The 17596-nt window shown below is 45.2% G+C and overlaps 1 long non-coding RNA gene across 3 annotated transcripts in view; it reads right to left on the bottom strand.

The window, feature by feature from the left end:
* The window catches only part of LOC143673628 (uncharacterized), an 80143-nt gene that overhangs the window by 60967 nt on the left and 1580 nt on the right, over positions 1-17596 (bottom strand). The gene's annotated exons all lie outside the window — the stretch shown is intronic.

Genomic DNA, 17596 nt, shown 5'->3' with positions numbered 1-17596 from the left:
TGTGCACAGTAACAGAACTAGGTGCCTTCACCTGGCCAAGTTGACAACTGAATCTAACTACCACATGTCCACCCCTTGTCAACTTGGCAACTACACGCATCACCTTAAACAATATTAAGGTAAAAAAAAAAAGTTATCTTCTGGCTGTGGACATGTGAATCTCAAAACAAATTGTCTGGTGCCAATATGCAAAAGAGGGACAGTCACAGGATCCATAGGGAGAAATTGGAAGGAAAACCTGCCGGGCAAACACCACTGGATTTCAAAGTCTGAAAGTCATTTATCCTTCAGCTTTAGAAAAGTGGCAGTCCCACCCTTTCCAAGTGCCTATACAGTGGCCTGCCTCTTTCCAAATCAACCTTGGGGAACATTGAGGAGACAACCTTTTTCTGGGCTCCACTCTCTCCAGGCATCAGGGCCACCCCTGGGCTCTCTGCCATTTCTGGGGCACACACTCAACCCCTCCATGTGGTGGCAGCCAGGCTCTCCCCAGTCCCCAAGGAGCATGCTATACCTTTTCCAAGGCCTGAGGCTGTACAACGATTCCACTGCAATAAGATGGGAGACTCATCCTCTGCCCTCAGGGCAAACTCATTCTCTCCATGTATATGGGTGGGTCCACTCTCCTGGCTGAAGTTTCTTGGTTTCAGACCCAAGCTTCCATGGTTCTCACTCTGCAAACTCCAATTTGTCCCTGTGTCCCCCTTTGTCCAGATTGGCAGTGGTTCCATTTACACCATCAGTCTCTTCAAACACTCCAGGACTACTCCATCATTCTCTTCACAGTTCCTCCAAAATCTTCCCCTTAGCCTTTAAAAAAAACCATTCCAACATATCTGGTATTTTCAAACCACAGAAGCACCCCACTCTCCAGTACCAAATCTGTTCTAGTTTCCTAACTGTTGGAATGCAACATACCAGAGATGGATTGGCTTTTAATAAAAGGGGATTTATTTAATTAGTTCTTCAGAGCAAAGGCAACTAACTTTCATCTGAGGTTCTTTCTTATGTGGGAAGGCTCAGGGTAATCTCTGTTGGCCTTCTCTCCAGGCTTCTGGGTTCCAACAACTTTCCCTAGGGTGATTCCTTTCTGCATCTCCAAAGACCTGGGCTGAGCTGCGAGTGCTGAGATGAGGTCTGCTGGGCTGCTTGGGCTGTGCTACGTTGAGTTCTCTCATTTAAGCACCAGCCAATTAAGTCAAATGTCATTCATTGCAGCAGGCAAGCCCCCTAGATGACTGCAGATGTAATCAGCAACAGATGAAGTTCACGTACCATTGGCTCATGTCCACAGTAACTGAACTAGGTGCCTTCACCTGGCCAAGTAGACAAGTGAATCTAACTACCACCACAGGGACTTTTTGCAAACACTTTTTAATTCACTGTTCAAATAACTCTCGGATTTATTGGGGCATCACTCTGGACAAGCCTACAAAATCTCACTCACTACTCGAGGTTCTGTGTACAAAGGTGTTCAATTAAGCTGTCCACATAGGTTATATTAGGAAATGTACTAGTCAAAACATAAATTTTGTACCAAATAAACATTTTTTGCTTTAGTCTCACACATAAGTTAAAGTTTTAAAATATTAATTACCATCTATTTTCAACTCCCTGTAGTACTGACATTCCTTTGTTCTTCCTCATGCAAAAACATTTCTAAACTTATACATTTAGTCACTATCACTATACACTCTAGTTTGCCTTCATTTTTTGAGGATATTTTCACTAGATATAGAAATCTGGATTGACAGGAGTTTTCTCAGTACTTTAAGGATGTCATCCACTGTCTTCTCGCTTCTCTTGTTTCTGATGAGAAATCAGTAGTGACTCAAATCATTGTTCCACCGGCACAATGTACATTTTCTCTGACAATTAAAAAAAAATTTTCATCTCTGGGTTTCAGAGTTTGAATATGGTATGCCTAGGTGTGGTTTCTTTCTATTAATCCTTTTTAGGTTCATTGAGCTTTTTGAATCTGTATATTTATGTTTCTTACTATTATTTCTCCAAATATGTTGCCTGCCCCATTCTCTCTCTCCCCTCCTTCTAAGACTCAGTTACTCATGTCTTAGATACTTTGATATTATCCCGCAGAACCACAGGCTCTTTTTTGCCAATACTTTTACTCTTTGCTCTTTTGACTGGGTAATTTCTATTAAATCTGTTATTCCCATTTGCTATTAAGCCTATCCAATGAATACTTTGTGTCAATATTGGTTTTCTAAGTCCTAAAATTTCCATTTGATTCTCTTTTATAGTTTCTATTTCTCTCCTGAGGTTTCCTATCTATCCATTCAATAAAGCACATTTTCCTTTCTATCCATGAGCATAATTATAATAGCTGCTTTAAAATCCATATCTGCAGTTTCCAACATCTAAGCCATCTAGGGGTTGATCTCCATCGATCGCCTTTTCTAATGAGAATGGGTTGTATTTTCTTTTTCCTTCATATGTTAAGTAACTTTGGAATAGATCTCGGACTCTGTGAATAATAGATTGTAGAAACTATGTGTTCTACTCTATTGCTCCAAAGAGAATTGATTTTTTTTTTTCACTTTAAGCAGACAGTTAACTTGACTGAACGCAAACTGTAAATCTCTGTTTCTACTGTAGAGAGTGGCTACTCAAATAGAAGTTCTTAGTTTCTTCTACTTTTACCTGGACTGCTTGGAATCGACCTCATACATGTGTGAATCAGAGATCTGGGCAGAGGTTATACCCAGAATTTGGGACCCTCCCTCTCTAACTCTCTCTCTTTTCTGGCTGTTCCAAACCTTGTCCTTTGGTTCTTCAAGCACTAAGACTGGGATAGCCATCTTACACAGTACAAAACATGTAGAGCCTCAATCTAAAAGCTATAATACAAAGAAAATTCTCCTCATGCCTTTCTATTCTTCCAAATGTCAATTCCCTTCAACTATCTGCCTGCTTTTGTTTGTTCTCCAGCGCCTTAGGTAATTGTTTTTATATTTTACAACTTTATTAGTTATTATCTATAGAAAGGTTGATCCCATAAGAACTTTCTTAGCCATACCAGAAGATGAACCCAAGAAATATTAGCATTCTGGCCTCTGAGTACAGGGTAGAATTGTACTTCCTAGTCCCCGTATGGATGGGATTGGGACATATGAGATGTAAGTAGACGTTATGACTGGAAAACGTTCCAGATGGTGGCTGCTCCATCAACCTGAGTCCTGAAGTGAATGTAATGTGAATAGACACCCCAGTCAATTTTTTATTAAAATATAATGGGAATAAGAAACAAATTATTATTTTAAGTAACTGAGATGTGGAGATTATTTGCCACCACAGCTTAACCTCACATATCTTGGCTACTATAGACCTCATCTTGTCCACTTGTGTATTAGTCTTCTATTGCTGATGTAACAAATTACACAAACAGTGGCTTAAAACTGCACAAATTTATATCTTTCATTTCTGGAGATTAGAAGCCTAAAATGGCTACACAGGGCTGTGTTTCTTCTGGACGCTCTAGGGAAGGATCTGTTTCCTTGCCTTTTTCAGCTTCCAGAGGCTGCCTACATTCCTTGGCTCATAGCCCATTCCTCCATCTTCCAAGCCAGCAGTGCAGCAACTCCTCTTTCTTTCTCTCTCTCTCTCTCTCTCTCTCCTGCCTGCCCCCCTCTTTTATTTTTAAATAGTAGAAACAGGAATTTAATATTGTGTTCAAGTTCTAGCATTCGCTAATACAACAAGTAAACTTGCTCCCCCATTGGTAAACATTATATTATTATTATTATTTTGCCTTTTATAATGCAGAAATCCAATCACTCTTCCAACCCCCCCAAATCCTCCCTCCCCACTAACCCCTGTCTCCTGTGGTCTCATAGAGCTCAGGAAGTCAGGGTGTTTGGCAGGGGGCTAAAATAAACATCAATGGGACCTAGCTGGGGCACCTCATGACTCATTGGTTGGAGAGTGTGGTTGGTGAAGAGCGTCTCTTTCCTCTCTTGGGGAAGGACCTGGGTTGGGAGAGGACAAGAGTTCCTCACCCTAGTTTTTGAGCAGTTTCTAGACCTTGTGCTGGAGCTAACCCTGGAGAAGGCTCTTACTCTTCTTGTGCTGGAACTGATGCTGTGGCTTGTGCTTGATGCGACTCTAGCCCAGGAGATGGTTTTAGACATGGTTCTGGAGCTGGCCTGGTGATGGCGCTGGAGCCTCTGGCTCTGCCTGAACGGACACCATTCTGGGCAAGCTCAGCACAGCGATTCAGCTCTGAGCCAGGCATATTGAGATTTGATAGGCCACCAGAACCTTGAGGCAGGGAGAACCCAGGAGTAGACAGAAATCCTCTAAGTATAACCAAGAATTTAGGATTTAGGGGATGGCTATGATAACTGAATCATTACATAGATATTCCCTTTTTATTTGCTGGTCTATTGGAGGAGACAGAGGGAAATACCTGAAATCTCTGAACTATAAACCAGCCTTGATCTCTGATAATGATTGTATAGCCTTTATCTTGTGCCCTTGTGATTGTAAAAACCTTGTGACTAAGTCTCACTTGTACCCATTTTTATCCAGTTTAGAGTCTTATGATCACTAAAGTCAGCCACTAATGTTTATTAATGAAGGGCCTTGAAGCAACCCAGAACTAACCCACCCCAAGTCCAAACCTATCTTGATAAGGGAAGTTGGACCTAAAAATGGCCCCACCTGACATGTGCAGTTGCTTAAACTTTAACTTATGTCACCTATACCTCATTATAATACTAAAATCACGCCATCATCATATTAAAACAGCCATTTTCTTACATACGTTCTCTAAGCTTGTAATCAATCTGCACATGCTCAATAATTAGATTACCTCTAATCATCATTTAGAGCCATTGTGCTCATTATCCTAAAACCTGCCCATGTTTTGATACTATAAAACCATCAGTAACTGTAGTTCAGGGACACAGATTTTTAGGCCATTTTAGGCCTTCTGATCTCCAGCTTCACAGCAAGCGACTGCTTCTTTGAAATTCCGATGTCTCAGGAATTGGTCATTTGAACACAATGGGTAGAGACCCTATTGCTTTTGATCATGAGTAGTGGTACAGCCACAGTCAGGCTGGAGGAGATGGCACTTTTCAGTTGGGCCAGGAGTTTTTTTTATCCTTTTCAGTACATGGGAGGACACATCCATACCTCATCCCTTCATGCCACCCCAGGCACTGGATTAGGACTTCCTGCCTCCTTCTTATAAAATTTGTGATTATCCAGCCCACCCTGATAATCCAGGATAATCTTCCCATCTCAAGATCCTTAACTTAATCACAACTGAAACGTTCCTTTAACCAGGTAAGGTAAAATATACATATTCACAATTTTGGGGATTAGGATGTGATTATCTTTAGGGGAATTTCATTCAGACTACCACAACATTTATCATCATTATCTAACATACTAAGATAGTGGAGGCACCTAATAATTATGCATTAATTAAATCTTCACTATTAAAATTAAGGTCTAAGGACCATTAGTATTAGCATCACATGGGAGCTTGTTAAAAATGTAGAACTCTGATCCCACCCAAAACCTAACTCAGAACCTGTATTTCAACAAGATCTCCAAGTGCTTCATATGCACAATAAATTATGAGAAACATTGGATTAAATCATCTTCCAACCAAATAATTAAAATAACAATAGCTAAAATATTGAGCACTTATAACAACTGTTTTTCATTCCTCCACTTCACAAGCCCAGGCGTAAAATCCTAATTTGATTTAAGGGATGATTTTTATTACTGATTCATTATATAGATATTACTTTTTGCTTTCTGGTATATTGGAATAGACAGGGAAATACCTGAAATCTCTAAATTGTAATCCAGCTGCCTTGATCTCTGATAATAATTGAATAGCCTTTATCTTGTGCCCCTGTGATTGTAAAAACTTGGTAACTAACCTTCATTTGTACCCATTTATCCAGCTTTTTGGTGATTTAGTAATCACTGAAGTCAGCCCCTAATGTTTATTAATGAAGGGTCTTAGGTCCGCCCAGAACTAACCCAGCCCAAGCCCAAAGCTGTCTTGATAATTGAGACTGGATCTAACCAGAATGTGCCCACTGGACGTGCATAGTAAATAACTTGGACTTCAACCTACAAGTCCCCTATACCTCATTATATTACTAAAGATCATGGCCATCATCAAATTAAAGCAGCCATTTTCTTACATACATTCTCTAAGCATGTAATCAATCTCCGCATGCTCAAGAATTAGATTACCTCTAATTATATCATCTGGGGCCACTGTACTTATTATCCTAAAACCTGCCCATCTTTCAATTCTATAAAACTATCAGAATTACTGCAGCTTGGGGAGACAGATTTGGGGGCTGAGAGGTCATCTGATCTCCTGCTTCATGTCTACCAATAAACTTTTTCTCTCTTTGAAACTCCAGTGTCTCAGGAATTGGTCATTTGAGCACACTGGGCAAAAGAATCCAAAGCCTTTGTCTGGTAACAAAGGTCCATGCCTAATCTGCCCCAGCTGCACTGAATATTTCTGAGAGAGCTCAGCCTGCAGGCTGACTACCCCCAGTGTATGCCGTCTGCCTCAGGGACTTCTCCAAATCTGTGGGATCCTGAAAGTGCAGCAAGTTAATGATCCTGGGCCAACCCTCCTCCCGTGAGGATCTAGTGCTAAAAGATAAGCCCCTCAGCCTTATCTTCAGATACAAAATTCTAAGGGAACATTCCTGTAGCAGAGAGCTTGATATTCCCATATATTGGCTTTTCCTCCTTCCCTGTGCTTAATGATGTGCTTAACACGTGGGCTCTGGATGCAGAGTCCCAAGTTCACATCCCAACTTTGCCACTGTGTCCTTCTTCCTGCTCCCTCACTCCTGCTTCCTAGGATCAAATAAGCTATTTGCACCCAAATCCTTGTCTCCAGCCTGATTTTGAGGGCAACCCAAAACCAAGACAATGCATATTACACACCAAGCATTATACCATGAGTTTTGTATGATATCTCATTTTAGTGTCACAACAAACCCTGCAAAGTAGATGCTATTTTTACCCCATTTCACAGATGAGGAAATTTACAAGAGGTTGAGCAATCTACCTAACTGCATGGAGCTACTGAGTGGCAGAACCAGGAAGCTAGAGCCCAGCAGCTTGACTGTAAAGCTTCTATGCTTACTCAACACATTCTAGTGCCTTCCCAGTGAGAAGAGGGGAGGCAATACTATACTTATATATGTGTGGTACTTTTCAGGTTAAAATTGAAAAGAATGAATCCCCTAGTTCTCTAGACTGCTGCAGACAAAAAGAAATGAACCAGAAGCTCCCTGTATCATTACAAACTAGACTTAAACATAAAACAAGTCCATCTCTGATAGCCACGGAAAGAGATAAGGAGAAGTAAACATCCCTGAGGCACCTGGTTGAGAGTGGATTGGTGCCTTCCCACTTCCCATCTCATCCTTCTTCCTTCCTAACAAAATCCCAACTACCATGCCTTCCCCATGTGACTTAGGAGGAGACCAAGCTCCAAATCAAGGAATACATGCTATCCAGTTTCGGAACTACTACTACTGCCCGCCCCCCACCCTCCACCCCCAGTACCGCTTAAGGCACTTGTGGTGGTACTGTTGAAAATTCCATCAGGACAATTCCTTACTTTGTGGGACTGTCCTGAATGCTGCACAAGGTTTAGCATCTTTACATGGCACCCACCTCTCAACCTACCAAAGGCCAGTTGGCTCCCTAATCACTGTGACAACAAGAACTTCCTTTTACATCGTCAAATCCCCTCTAAAAAAGTGGTGCCTTCTTTTGTTTAAACCATTAGAACTTCAAATCAGTCTTCCTAAGAAAATCCCTTGGCTTCTGTTTTTGGTCCAGAGACAGGCATGTGATGGAAGTTAGCCCAGTCCGTTTGAATGGAAGGACTTATATAAGCTGTGGGCGTCCCTTTTTTCCAACTGAAGTGAACAAAGAAGCATATAGCACCAATTGCTCCTGCAGCCATTTTCAGTCATTAGGGAAACTATCTCTAGGATGAAATTAATGCTGAAAATATTAGAGTGGTAAGACAGAATAGCCACACTCGGTTAATGCTATGCCTGGAGTCCTGCTTGTGGGGAAGGGCTTCACTGTGCTGACTCTGTTATACAGATATGCCCATCATCTTCATAAACTGCCAAAATATCTTGGTGCAAGCCAAAGACATGACCACGTTCTTGCCTCATCATCATCACCCTTTCTTTATCACTGGCACCCGGAGTAGGAGACACATTATATGAAGCCCCCACTTCCATACTCAGGTGACATCTGGAAACATCAAACTGTGCTTCCCCATGGCTGACTGTAGCCACAGTAGAAAGAACTTTCTTTTGGTTTTACAGCCTACTCATCTGCAGAGGCTATACAATGGTGTGCTTACACGTGGGCTCTGGATGCAGAGTCCAGAGTTCACATTTGAGCTTTGCCACCTAATCAGACTGGATTGTAATTTACCATCTCGGTACTTTAATTTCCTCATCTGTAAACTAGAGTGATAAGACCACATAAAATGTATTTTGAAGTATCTGGCCCATAAGGGTTCAAAAGAAGTATAGTTATTTACTCAAAATCAACAAAATTTACTGAGGCTTATTATCTGTGAGGTACTGTTCTAGGCATTAAGAATGCATTAGTGAACAAAGCTTGCATTCTGGTGGAGGGGGCGGGTAGAGACAGACGAACAACAAACATGATACTTAAGTAAAGCTCTATGGAAAAAGAAAAGTTAGAATAGGGGGAAGGCGAATTGGGGGCATTGCAGAGTCAGCCAATTACAAATAGGCTGGCCAAGGTAGACCTTAGAAGGGGACATTGGAGTAAAGGCTTGGAGAAGGTGAAGAAGTGAGCCAGGCAGAAATCTTGGAGAAGTTTCCAGGTAGAAGGAACAGTCAATATGAACACTCTAAGGCAGGAGTGTGGCTGGTAAGTCTCCAGGTGAGCAAAGTGGCCAGTTGGCTGGAGCGGAGTGAGGAATGGGGCTAATAGGAGAGGAGGTCAGAGTGGCTGGGGAGGGCAGATGGTATGGGGCCTTGTCAGCCGTCGTGAGGACTTTGCACTTACTCTGAGTGAGACAGGAGCCACTGCGGTATTTTAAGCAGAGAAGGGACATGACCTGATGTGTATTTTAAGAAGAGCACTCTGGCGCTGAGAAGCAAGGGCCAGGGGTGAAGCAGGGAGACCAGGTAGGAGGCCTCTGCAGTAATCTAGACAAGATGCGGCAGTGAAGGTGATGTGAAATGCCATATATATTTGGAAAATACAGTTAGCAAGAGTTCCTGATAGATTAGATGAGGGGTATAATTAAGTAGAGGAATAGAGGATTACAACTTGATTTTGACCTCAGCAGCCAGAAGCCTAAGAATGATCTAAGATGGGGAAAGCCATTTTGGGAAAAAATGATTAGCAGTTCAATTTTTTTTATTTATTTGCTTGGGGGGATACTGTATGGTGGGAGTCACATTTCATTCTTTTTTTCCATGTGACTATCCCATTATTGCAGTACCATTTGCTGAATTTGGGGGGAGGGGAGTACACTGGCAGGGAATCAAACTTGGGTCTCCCACATGACAGGAGAGAATTCTACCACTGAACTACTCTTGCACTCCCTGCAGTTCATTTTTAATCTAAGTTTGAGTTTCCAGCTAGATATCCAAGTGGAGATGATGAATTGGTGATTGGATAGTCAAGTGTAGATTTCAGGAGAGAAGTATTAACTGAAGGTAAAAATAATTTGGGTGTCATTGGCATATACAAGTTATTTAAAAAGCCTAGAGGCTCAATGAAATTACAAAAAAAACTGAGTGTAGATGTACAAGACAGCCGAGGACAGAGCCCTGAGGCACCCAGTGTCAACAGAGCTAGGAGAAGAGGTAAAACCAGCAAAGGAGACAAAACAGCATTCATCTAATCATTCTCCCTTGAAACATTTTCTTCCCTTGGCTTTTGGAACACCATATCCTCCTCTTTTCCTCTGACTTCACTAGCTACTCCTTCTTAGACTTCTTTGTTATTCCCAATTCTTCTTTGAGGCTGGATGAGGTAAAATAACTGTCCAGTCGATTTGGAAGGATAGAGGTCAGCTGTGATCTTGACAAGAGCAGTTTTGCTGGAGCAATGGGGGTGAAGGTCTGATTGGCCCAAGATATTAACAGGGGGGTGTGAACACAGAGACACTGAGTACAGGCAACTTCAGGAGATGTTTGCAGCAAAGAGGGAAAAAAAAAGGTAAATGGAGTAATACTGGAAGGGAAGATGGGGTCACACACACACACACACAGGAGGGAGGACACCATGTTTTTGTGCTTAAATGAAGTGAATGACTTAGAAGGGGACCTGATTCCCTGGAAATGGGGGGGGTCATTTTTAGGAGCAGTCATTAAGTTAGCAAGAGGGAAAGGCTCCTGGTGCCAGGTGGTAGGATCAGGGACACTATCTGCATGTACCAGGAGGAAAGGCAGAGGCTGGACCAAGAGGCAGGGAGACAGGAAGATATGGTGGGGGGAAGAGAAGTGATTCTTATCAACTGCCTTTATTTTCTCATGAAATAAGAAGCAAGGTTTTCAGCTCAGAGGGAGGAAGGGGAGGGGTGTTGGATGTTTGAGGATAAAAGGTGCAATGTAGTCATTTCAGAGTGTGGGAAAGTAAGCCAACTAGGGAAGTGCAAAAGAAGGAACAGTGTTGGGAGCCCACTTGAGATTTATGATCATAAATTTAGAATGACAACAGCCAGGGCTGTTTTTGTCCAGCCTGTTAAAATGGACAAAATCAGGGTTTTGTCAAGTGATCTGGGGTACAAGGGAGGGACAGGTGCATGCAAAGAAATGATGTAGTGATATACCACGAAATCTAAACTGGGTAGGAGGGATGTGAGGGTGAAAGGTGATGAAATGATGAGCAGTGAAAAAATGGTTCGGTCAATGGACTGGTCATCAAAATAGGGTATACGAATTATTAGAATGTGGTTGTTGTAGTTAGGGAGCTGGAAAGGAAAGAGGTATTTGGTCAGAGTGGTACTCTGGGATACTTGAAATGAAGAGTTCAGAGGTGGTCCAGTTATTTGGTGATGAAAAGGTTCAGGACAGCCCCTGACAGTAGGTGAAGGAAAAGACGATTGTAGTTCAGGTACTAGGGTTTCAGACGGGTCACGATTCTACGTGGATGCTAAAATCACTAAAAATGTTAACAGGCGTGCAGTGGGGTAGGGGGCTATGAGTCAGGTGTGAGAATCTGGGAAATGAGGGGGAGTGCATAAGAACCTGCAGATGACAACAACAAGGAAGGGGTGGTGTAGTCTGATGGCAGGTACTTCAAAGCAGTTGGGGGGGGGCGGTTTGGGGTTAAGGCAGGAGGAGGGAGGGGAGAGACAGTCTATTTGGGTAATAATTCCCCTGCCACCGTTGGACCTGCTTTGTTCTGAACTCCACTCTCCAATATCTCAATAAGTTTCCTTCTGCCTTTTGGCAGCTAAGAGGTGGTCCCAGGGTAAGGAATTTATTTAGGGTCATGGGGTCAGAAAGAAACCAGGGAACTGTCAGGAGCTTTATTCCTTCTTCTCTGTTACCAAAACACCAAGGCAGTGTTTTGGATATTTAAAAGAACATTTTAAATGCTCCTGTTTGTTTCTGCCTCTGTGCAACATTTGTACTGCTGACGGACAGAGAGCTGGTAACCATGGCAGTGGAGCAGAGGGTGGCAGTGAAGAGGTGGTTTTTAAATGGGGTGAACTTCAGGCAGGCTGCACCCAGAGCTGGAACCCTCATGGGTCCTCCTTTGAGTCCTTTGTTCATTCAGCTTACTTGGATAGAGAGAGAGGCTGAATTCTGCCCTGCTGAGAAGCAAGCTTTTTAAGGGAAGGTTTTGCCAGATTCCATAAGGAGAAGGTGTATCCCTGGGACCAGGTTTTGGGACTCTGCCCCAAATCCTTGGTCAGCAGGGAAACTTGGACACCCTGTCATGAACAGGACAGCCTGTGATGGCAAATAAGCCAGCTCTGCAGCATTCTGGATACTGAGTTCTCCGGCACTGTCAGCTCTCTCGCTATCCCTCGCTGGACAGGTGGCCACTCATGAGGGTGGCCCAGAACCCTGGCCAAAAAGGCAGGCAGGCGGACCCCACAGGACCATATCTGGTGCCAGGGGGGAGAGAGGAAGAGGGAGAGAGGAAGACTGTCTCCTCTTCCACATAGCTGGGTGGGGAGCCCCAAAAACCTTTCTTCTAGGACAAAGAAGTGCCCCAAATGGACACAGGGCAAAGCAGGGCAGGGTAGGGCAAACCCGGAGTTACAGCTCGGGTCCAGGGAAGTCTCATGACTACAGTGTTTGCTGCAGGTTTCCCAGCTGCTCCGGGCGGGAGGCAGCATGGGGTGGTGGGGGCAGGGAGGAGGGAGGGGGAAGAGGGGGAGGGAAGTAAACAGGAGACCACAGTGAGAGCCAGTTCCCTGCGTTCAGAGAACACCAGCCGCCTCCGGTCCCCGGTGGGTGGCTGTATGTGTGGAAATGAAACTGGGAGGGGGACGGAGAGAGGGAAGAGCTAGCACGCACTTCTCGGCTGTCATCCACCCACCTCGCTTTCCCCCCTCGCCCGACCCGCCAGCCCACTCCCCTTGGCGCGGGGGAGAGGGGAGGAAGGCGAGACGGTTCACGAAAGCGCCCACTCCAAAGTACGAGTAGCCGGTTCAGCTGTCGGTGAATCAGACTGTCTCAGCAGCTTGTCACCTGCGTTCGGGAGAGGAACTGGGGGCGGCCGTGGGTTTGCGGGGGAAGGAGGAGAGGGGAACGGGTGGTTAAGTGAAAGCCCCAAGACTGGCCCGGGCGTGGGGTAAACGCCTCCGGGAGGGGGGGAAGAGGTGTCTCCCTCCCACACCTGCTCAGGTCTCGACCCCAGTCCTCTGGACACCGGACAGAGGGGGTGGAACAGGGGCACACTTTAAGGGGGAATCGGAAGCGTTGAGGGGAAAGGAGAGGGTGGGAGTGTGCTGTATCGGGAAGAGATGGGGTGCGGGGCAGGCGGGAGTCGCGGGGCAATCTGCTGCCCGCTGCCTGCCGGCGCCGGGTTATGCGAGGTAACCGCGAGCTGGGGGGAGGAGGGAGGCGGCGGAGGCCGCGGGCCGGGGTGTCTGGCGCTGGTTGGACAAAGAGATGATGAAACGTGAGCGCTATATTTACCAAGGGGGTGGAGACGGGGTGGGGGTGGGGGTGGTAAAAAGGACAAACTGTTCCACAACAACCACAGGAAACACAGCCCATCTGACTCACCGGGAGGGCAGCGCCGACCCCCTCGCACGCTTAGCTAGGGGGCAGGCGCGGACTGGAGGGTGCGGGAGCTCCAGGGACCGGACCGATCCTGGGTTCTATGGCTGGGAGGATGGGTTAATTTTATAAATAAAGGCACATTCGATCCAAGGACTGCGTGTGAGTGCGTGTTTGTGTGTTTTGTGGGGCAGGGAAGAACGCGGAATGCCAAGAATGTTTCCTAACCCCGTGGCCCGGCCATCGCAGGAGATTTGCTTGCAAACTCGAGACAGCAGGATTCCTGCAAAGTCATCTCCTCCGGCACAGCCCGGCCGGCCGCCCCGCCCCACCCCCGATAGCAGTACTGCTTCGCTCGGTCCCCCTAGCGCCCCCCCCCCCCCCCGTTTGCGGCGTCCAGAGTTGGGGTGCGGTGCCGGCTATGTTTAGAAGCTGATGTCATCTCAACACCCTACTCTGCAGTGTTCCCAGCGGGGACCGCACGGCAGGTTTTTCTCTTCCTCGCGGGCGTGGGGGATGGATAAGGTGGCCTGCTGCGCACACCTCCCCCCACTCCAACACCCAACACCCATTTTACCCAGGAGATTAAAAAAAAAAAAATCGCAACCTGCTTGAGTTATGAAACTGGGCGGTGGAAGCGGTGCGTCCACGCCGAGGGTACAAACCCTGGGGCTCCGGCCGCCTGGGGCCAGCTGCCCGCCCCAACCCACGCCTATCGCCTCCCACCAAGTCCCGCACCCTCCCTCCCTCTTCGTCTCCCGCCGAGGTGTGGGGGCTTATTTCAAGGTTAGCTCACGTGGGCGCGGGCACCCGGAGCTCCTTGCACGAGTTTAGGGCGGGTTCCTCATCCCCCAATCTAGGGCAGTTTTTTCAACTGCAGTAAAGGGAGCTTGATGTTCCAGCAGGGAAGGGATTTCTGAGAACTGGGACTGTCCTCAGATGAACTCGCCTCCTCAGGCTGCTGCTGCGGCGGCCGCCTGCGGAAGACTTTTTAAAAGGGCGATGCCAGGCCGGGGCGTGCGGGCCGCCAGTGGCCGCTCCGCCCGCCAGTCAGTGGCCGGAGTTAAGCACCCGCCCCCGAGTGCCAGAGATTCACCAGGCGCTGCGCGGGGCTGCTCAGAGCTCTGGGGGCTGCATTCTAAACTTATCCTCTTGCATATGCATGAACGATTGGCCTTTCAGCTTGTCTTAAAGAGAGGACTGGAGTTTTGTGGAAGGCTGCAAAGTGGGGCGGGAGCGAAGTAGGGCGTCTTGCAAGTTTTCGCGCCCATCGGAACTCCCCTCGCTCTCCAGCCCCAGTGTGTCATCTGTCGTTATAGCCAGGGGCATATCACCAGATTAGGCTTTACCTGGTAGTATTTCAATCCAGGAGGAAAGCCATCGTTGGAAACTCTAGCCCGCCAGTCCCGCTTCAACCCCTCCAAATTCGACCCCTTCGCCTATTTCCCAGCTTTCTTTAAAATGAGCTCGGCTTCCTCCCAGGTACCTCCCGAGTGCTTAGATGTGGTCGCCGAAGTTCAAGGGCCTGGGTCTAGGTAGGGAAGGCTGGATCCAGCCCAGAGTGCGGTCTGACACGTGATCTCCTGCCCCCAGCGGGCCATCTGTTCTCCTTCCTTCCCGCCTGGAGCTGGCAATTCTGCCCAGCACCCTCCACGCTTCCCAGCAGGAAAGAATGAAAAAAGCCAGAGTGGGCAGATCCCAGGACCTACAGAGAGTAATTTTAATCTAAACTTCCCCGGGTCTTGGGCAGGGATGGGACCCAGCAATCTGCCTTTCAAATTGAGCTCTAGGTGATTAGCTCCACCGAGCAAGTGAGGGAAACCCTGCCTGGGGCTCAGTTTGAATTAAAATCTCTTGAGGAGGGACTTGGGAACCTGTGTTGCTTTCTCCAGGAAAAACCTCATTTCAAACCAGCATGGAAAATTTGCCTAGGAGAAAGGATAGGATTCTTTGTGACCCCCCAAGGCACTTCCGACCTAGTGGGCAGAAGAAAGAAAAGGCAAGAGCATGAAATTAAAGAAGGGATTTAAAGATTTTTCTTTTTTCTCTTACAGATTTATATTTGCATCTGCTAACCCATTAAACATTGATTTAAGGTATTCTGATTTCACTGCCATAAAGAATCCTGCTTGTAGATGCACAGCAGATGAGGTGAAATTTAAAGAACCCAGGATTTTTGTGGACCACTAGAGTATTCAGAGTTTGAAAGAGGCTACAAAGATGTATTAATCTAATCTCATCAATTCACAGATAAGGAAAAAGCCCAGATAAATTGCCTAAGGTCACCACAGCTGACCTGATCTTATGAGGCCAGTGTGTTTTCCCTATGCTGGCAGAGATGTCCTTGAAACAGCCCACTATGGGCTCTACAGCAATCCACGTCTTACTAGAGGTGGTAATGATAATAATTATTTCAGGATACCAGAAAACAAGGCTTACATGTTCCAGGTAAAGGCCCATTAGCTATTGTTATGAGAGTTGGATAATAAAGCACAGGTTTAGGCAGATCTCAGAGAGGAAAAGGTACACTTATAAACTAGAAACAGAGTTATAGTCTTTGAATTATTGTGATTTTCCCAGTTGGTTTGTGTGGATTTGAAATGTGTGTTTACAAAGCCTTACTGGGGGAAAAACAGACTTTATATTTATCTGATAGAATGTATACCTTACTGGTAATTTATTCAGTTTAATTAAAATGATTCATATTAATTTGGGATCATTTATTTTGCCAAAATTTTAATTGGATGACCACCCGCTGGCAAAATAGCATAAACTGATTTTAATCAGAAAACGATTACAATACCCATCCCAACACAGCAAGGAAACCCTGTTGTTGAAAATACAAGAAAAATCCTGATGGGGGATTATTACTTGTGATGTGTTATTTTACGTAAGTTTTTAACATATAAACCCCTTGAGGAGAGACTTTTTTTCAATTTTGTATTCCCCTATGCCCCTAGCTCACTGCCAGGAACATAAATATCTAGAGAAAAAAATGAGGGAAAAGGGGCAAAGGAATAGTATTTCATAATCCTAGAATTTCTGGTTTGAAAATACACTCTAAATCAAGTGAAGCAACCACTTACGTTTGTAAATGTGTAAGAAAAATTCTTGTGGATAAACTCTCAGTTTTATTACATTTCTTCTATTATTCTAAAGTGAATGAGTCGGAATGAGTTCAAGCCTTTAGGCCCAGTCCAAACAAAAAGGGAATTAAAGAGAAGAGGGTAAGAAGTAAGGGAGGGGAAAGTTTATATTTTAAAAAAACTTAAGGTGATTGATTTATTCATGTTCCTGGATTACAATCTTCAAAGAGAGATACAAACTTTTCTTCTTCTCTGAAATAACCCAGTATAAATTCTGGGGCCATCTGAAGATGCCCAGGTCAGTAGGATATGTTTCATTGATGCAATGCCAATTAAAATGCAAGTCTGAGAAACCACACAGGCCCTGATCATCAAGACCCAGGAGAGATTCTGCCACCATTGGCCTGGTCCCAGTGGCATTTGTGCTGGGCCTTAAAGGGGCAAGCCAAGGTGCATTATTCTAAGTGATCATAATCCTTGGAGACAGAGTTTGTCCCAGAAAAATCATGAAGTAGGCAAACTCCCCTGAGCTTCAGTGGATTCTTTTTTAAAATTAAGGGGGTTATAATGCAAGATGCCTTCACTTTTGCATACTCTGAGGGCTACATACATACTATGAGGGTTACACACTTAGAAGGTTGTTGTGAGGGTTCACGCAGGGTGCTTGGCACGAGGCCTGGCATAGAGTAAGCCCATCATAAAAGGGAGCAGGGATAATGGTGATGACAGTGATGACAATGATAATATTCTTGGTTGACCAGCATCCTCTTTCTACAACTTCCTTCCTCCATGAAATTACCTACTAAAATATCTCTCTTGTACTACTTCAAAAGCAAAGTCAAAATAAACTATCCTGGCCTTCACACTGGGAAGGTTAATTTGGGATTCTTTCCCTAGAAAGTTCCAAATCTCAGGGGTGGGGGTCTGGACCGACTGGACCTCACTGGATCTACAGCACATAAAAGTAGTTACCTCTCACACACCAGTTAGGAAAGTAAAGGTACTTTTAATCAATTGGGCTGACACCATACTTCCTGCAAAAGACACTAGCCCTCGAGTCTTTTATTGGCCATCAAGATGGAAAACAACTTCATCGTTCAGTCAGGGAGAGGCAAACTCAGTTAATCATACTCCAATACTTTACTCCATACTGATTATCGATCAAGTAACGCCACAATATTCAAGAGCTAAGGATCTCTGGCTGGTTGTACTTCATAAAAATCTGTTAAGCACAGGTAA

This window comes from Tamandua tetradactyla, chromosome 2, assembly GCF_023851605.1.
Source record: "Tamandua tetradactyla isolate mTamTet1 chromosome 2, mTamTet1.pri, whole genome shotgun sequence".
Lineage (NCBI taxonomy): Eukaryota > Metazoa > Chordata > Mammalia > Pilosa > Myrmecophagidae > Tamandua > Tamandua tetradactyla.
The sequence above is the reverse complement of the archived record's forward strand: the minus strand, read 5'-3'. Positions and strand labels throughout refer to the sequence as shown.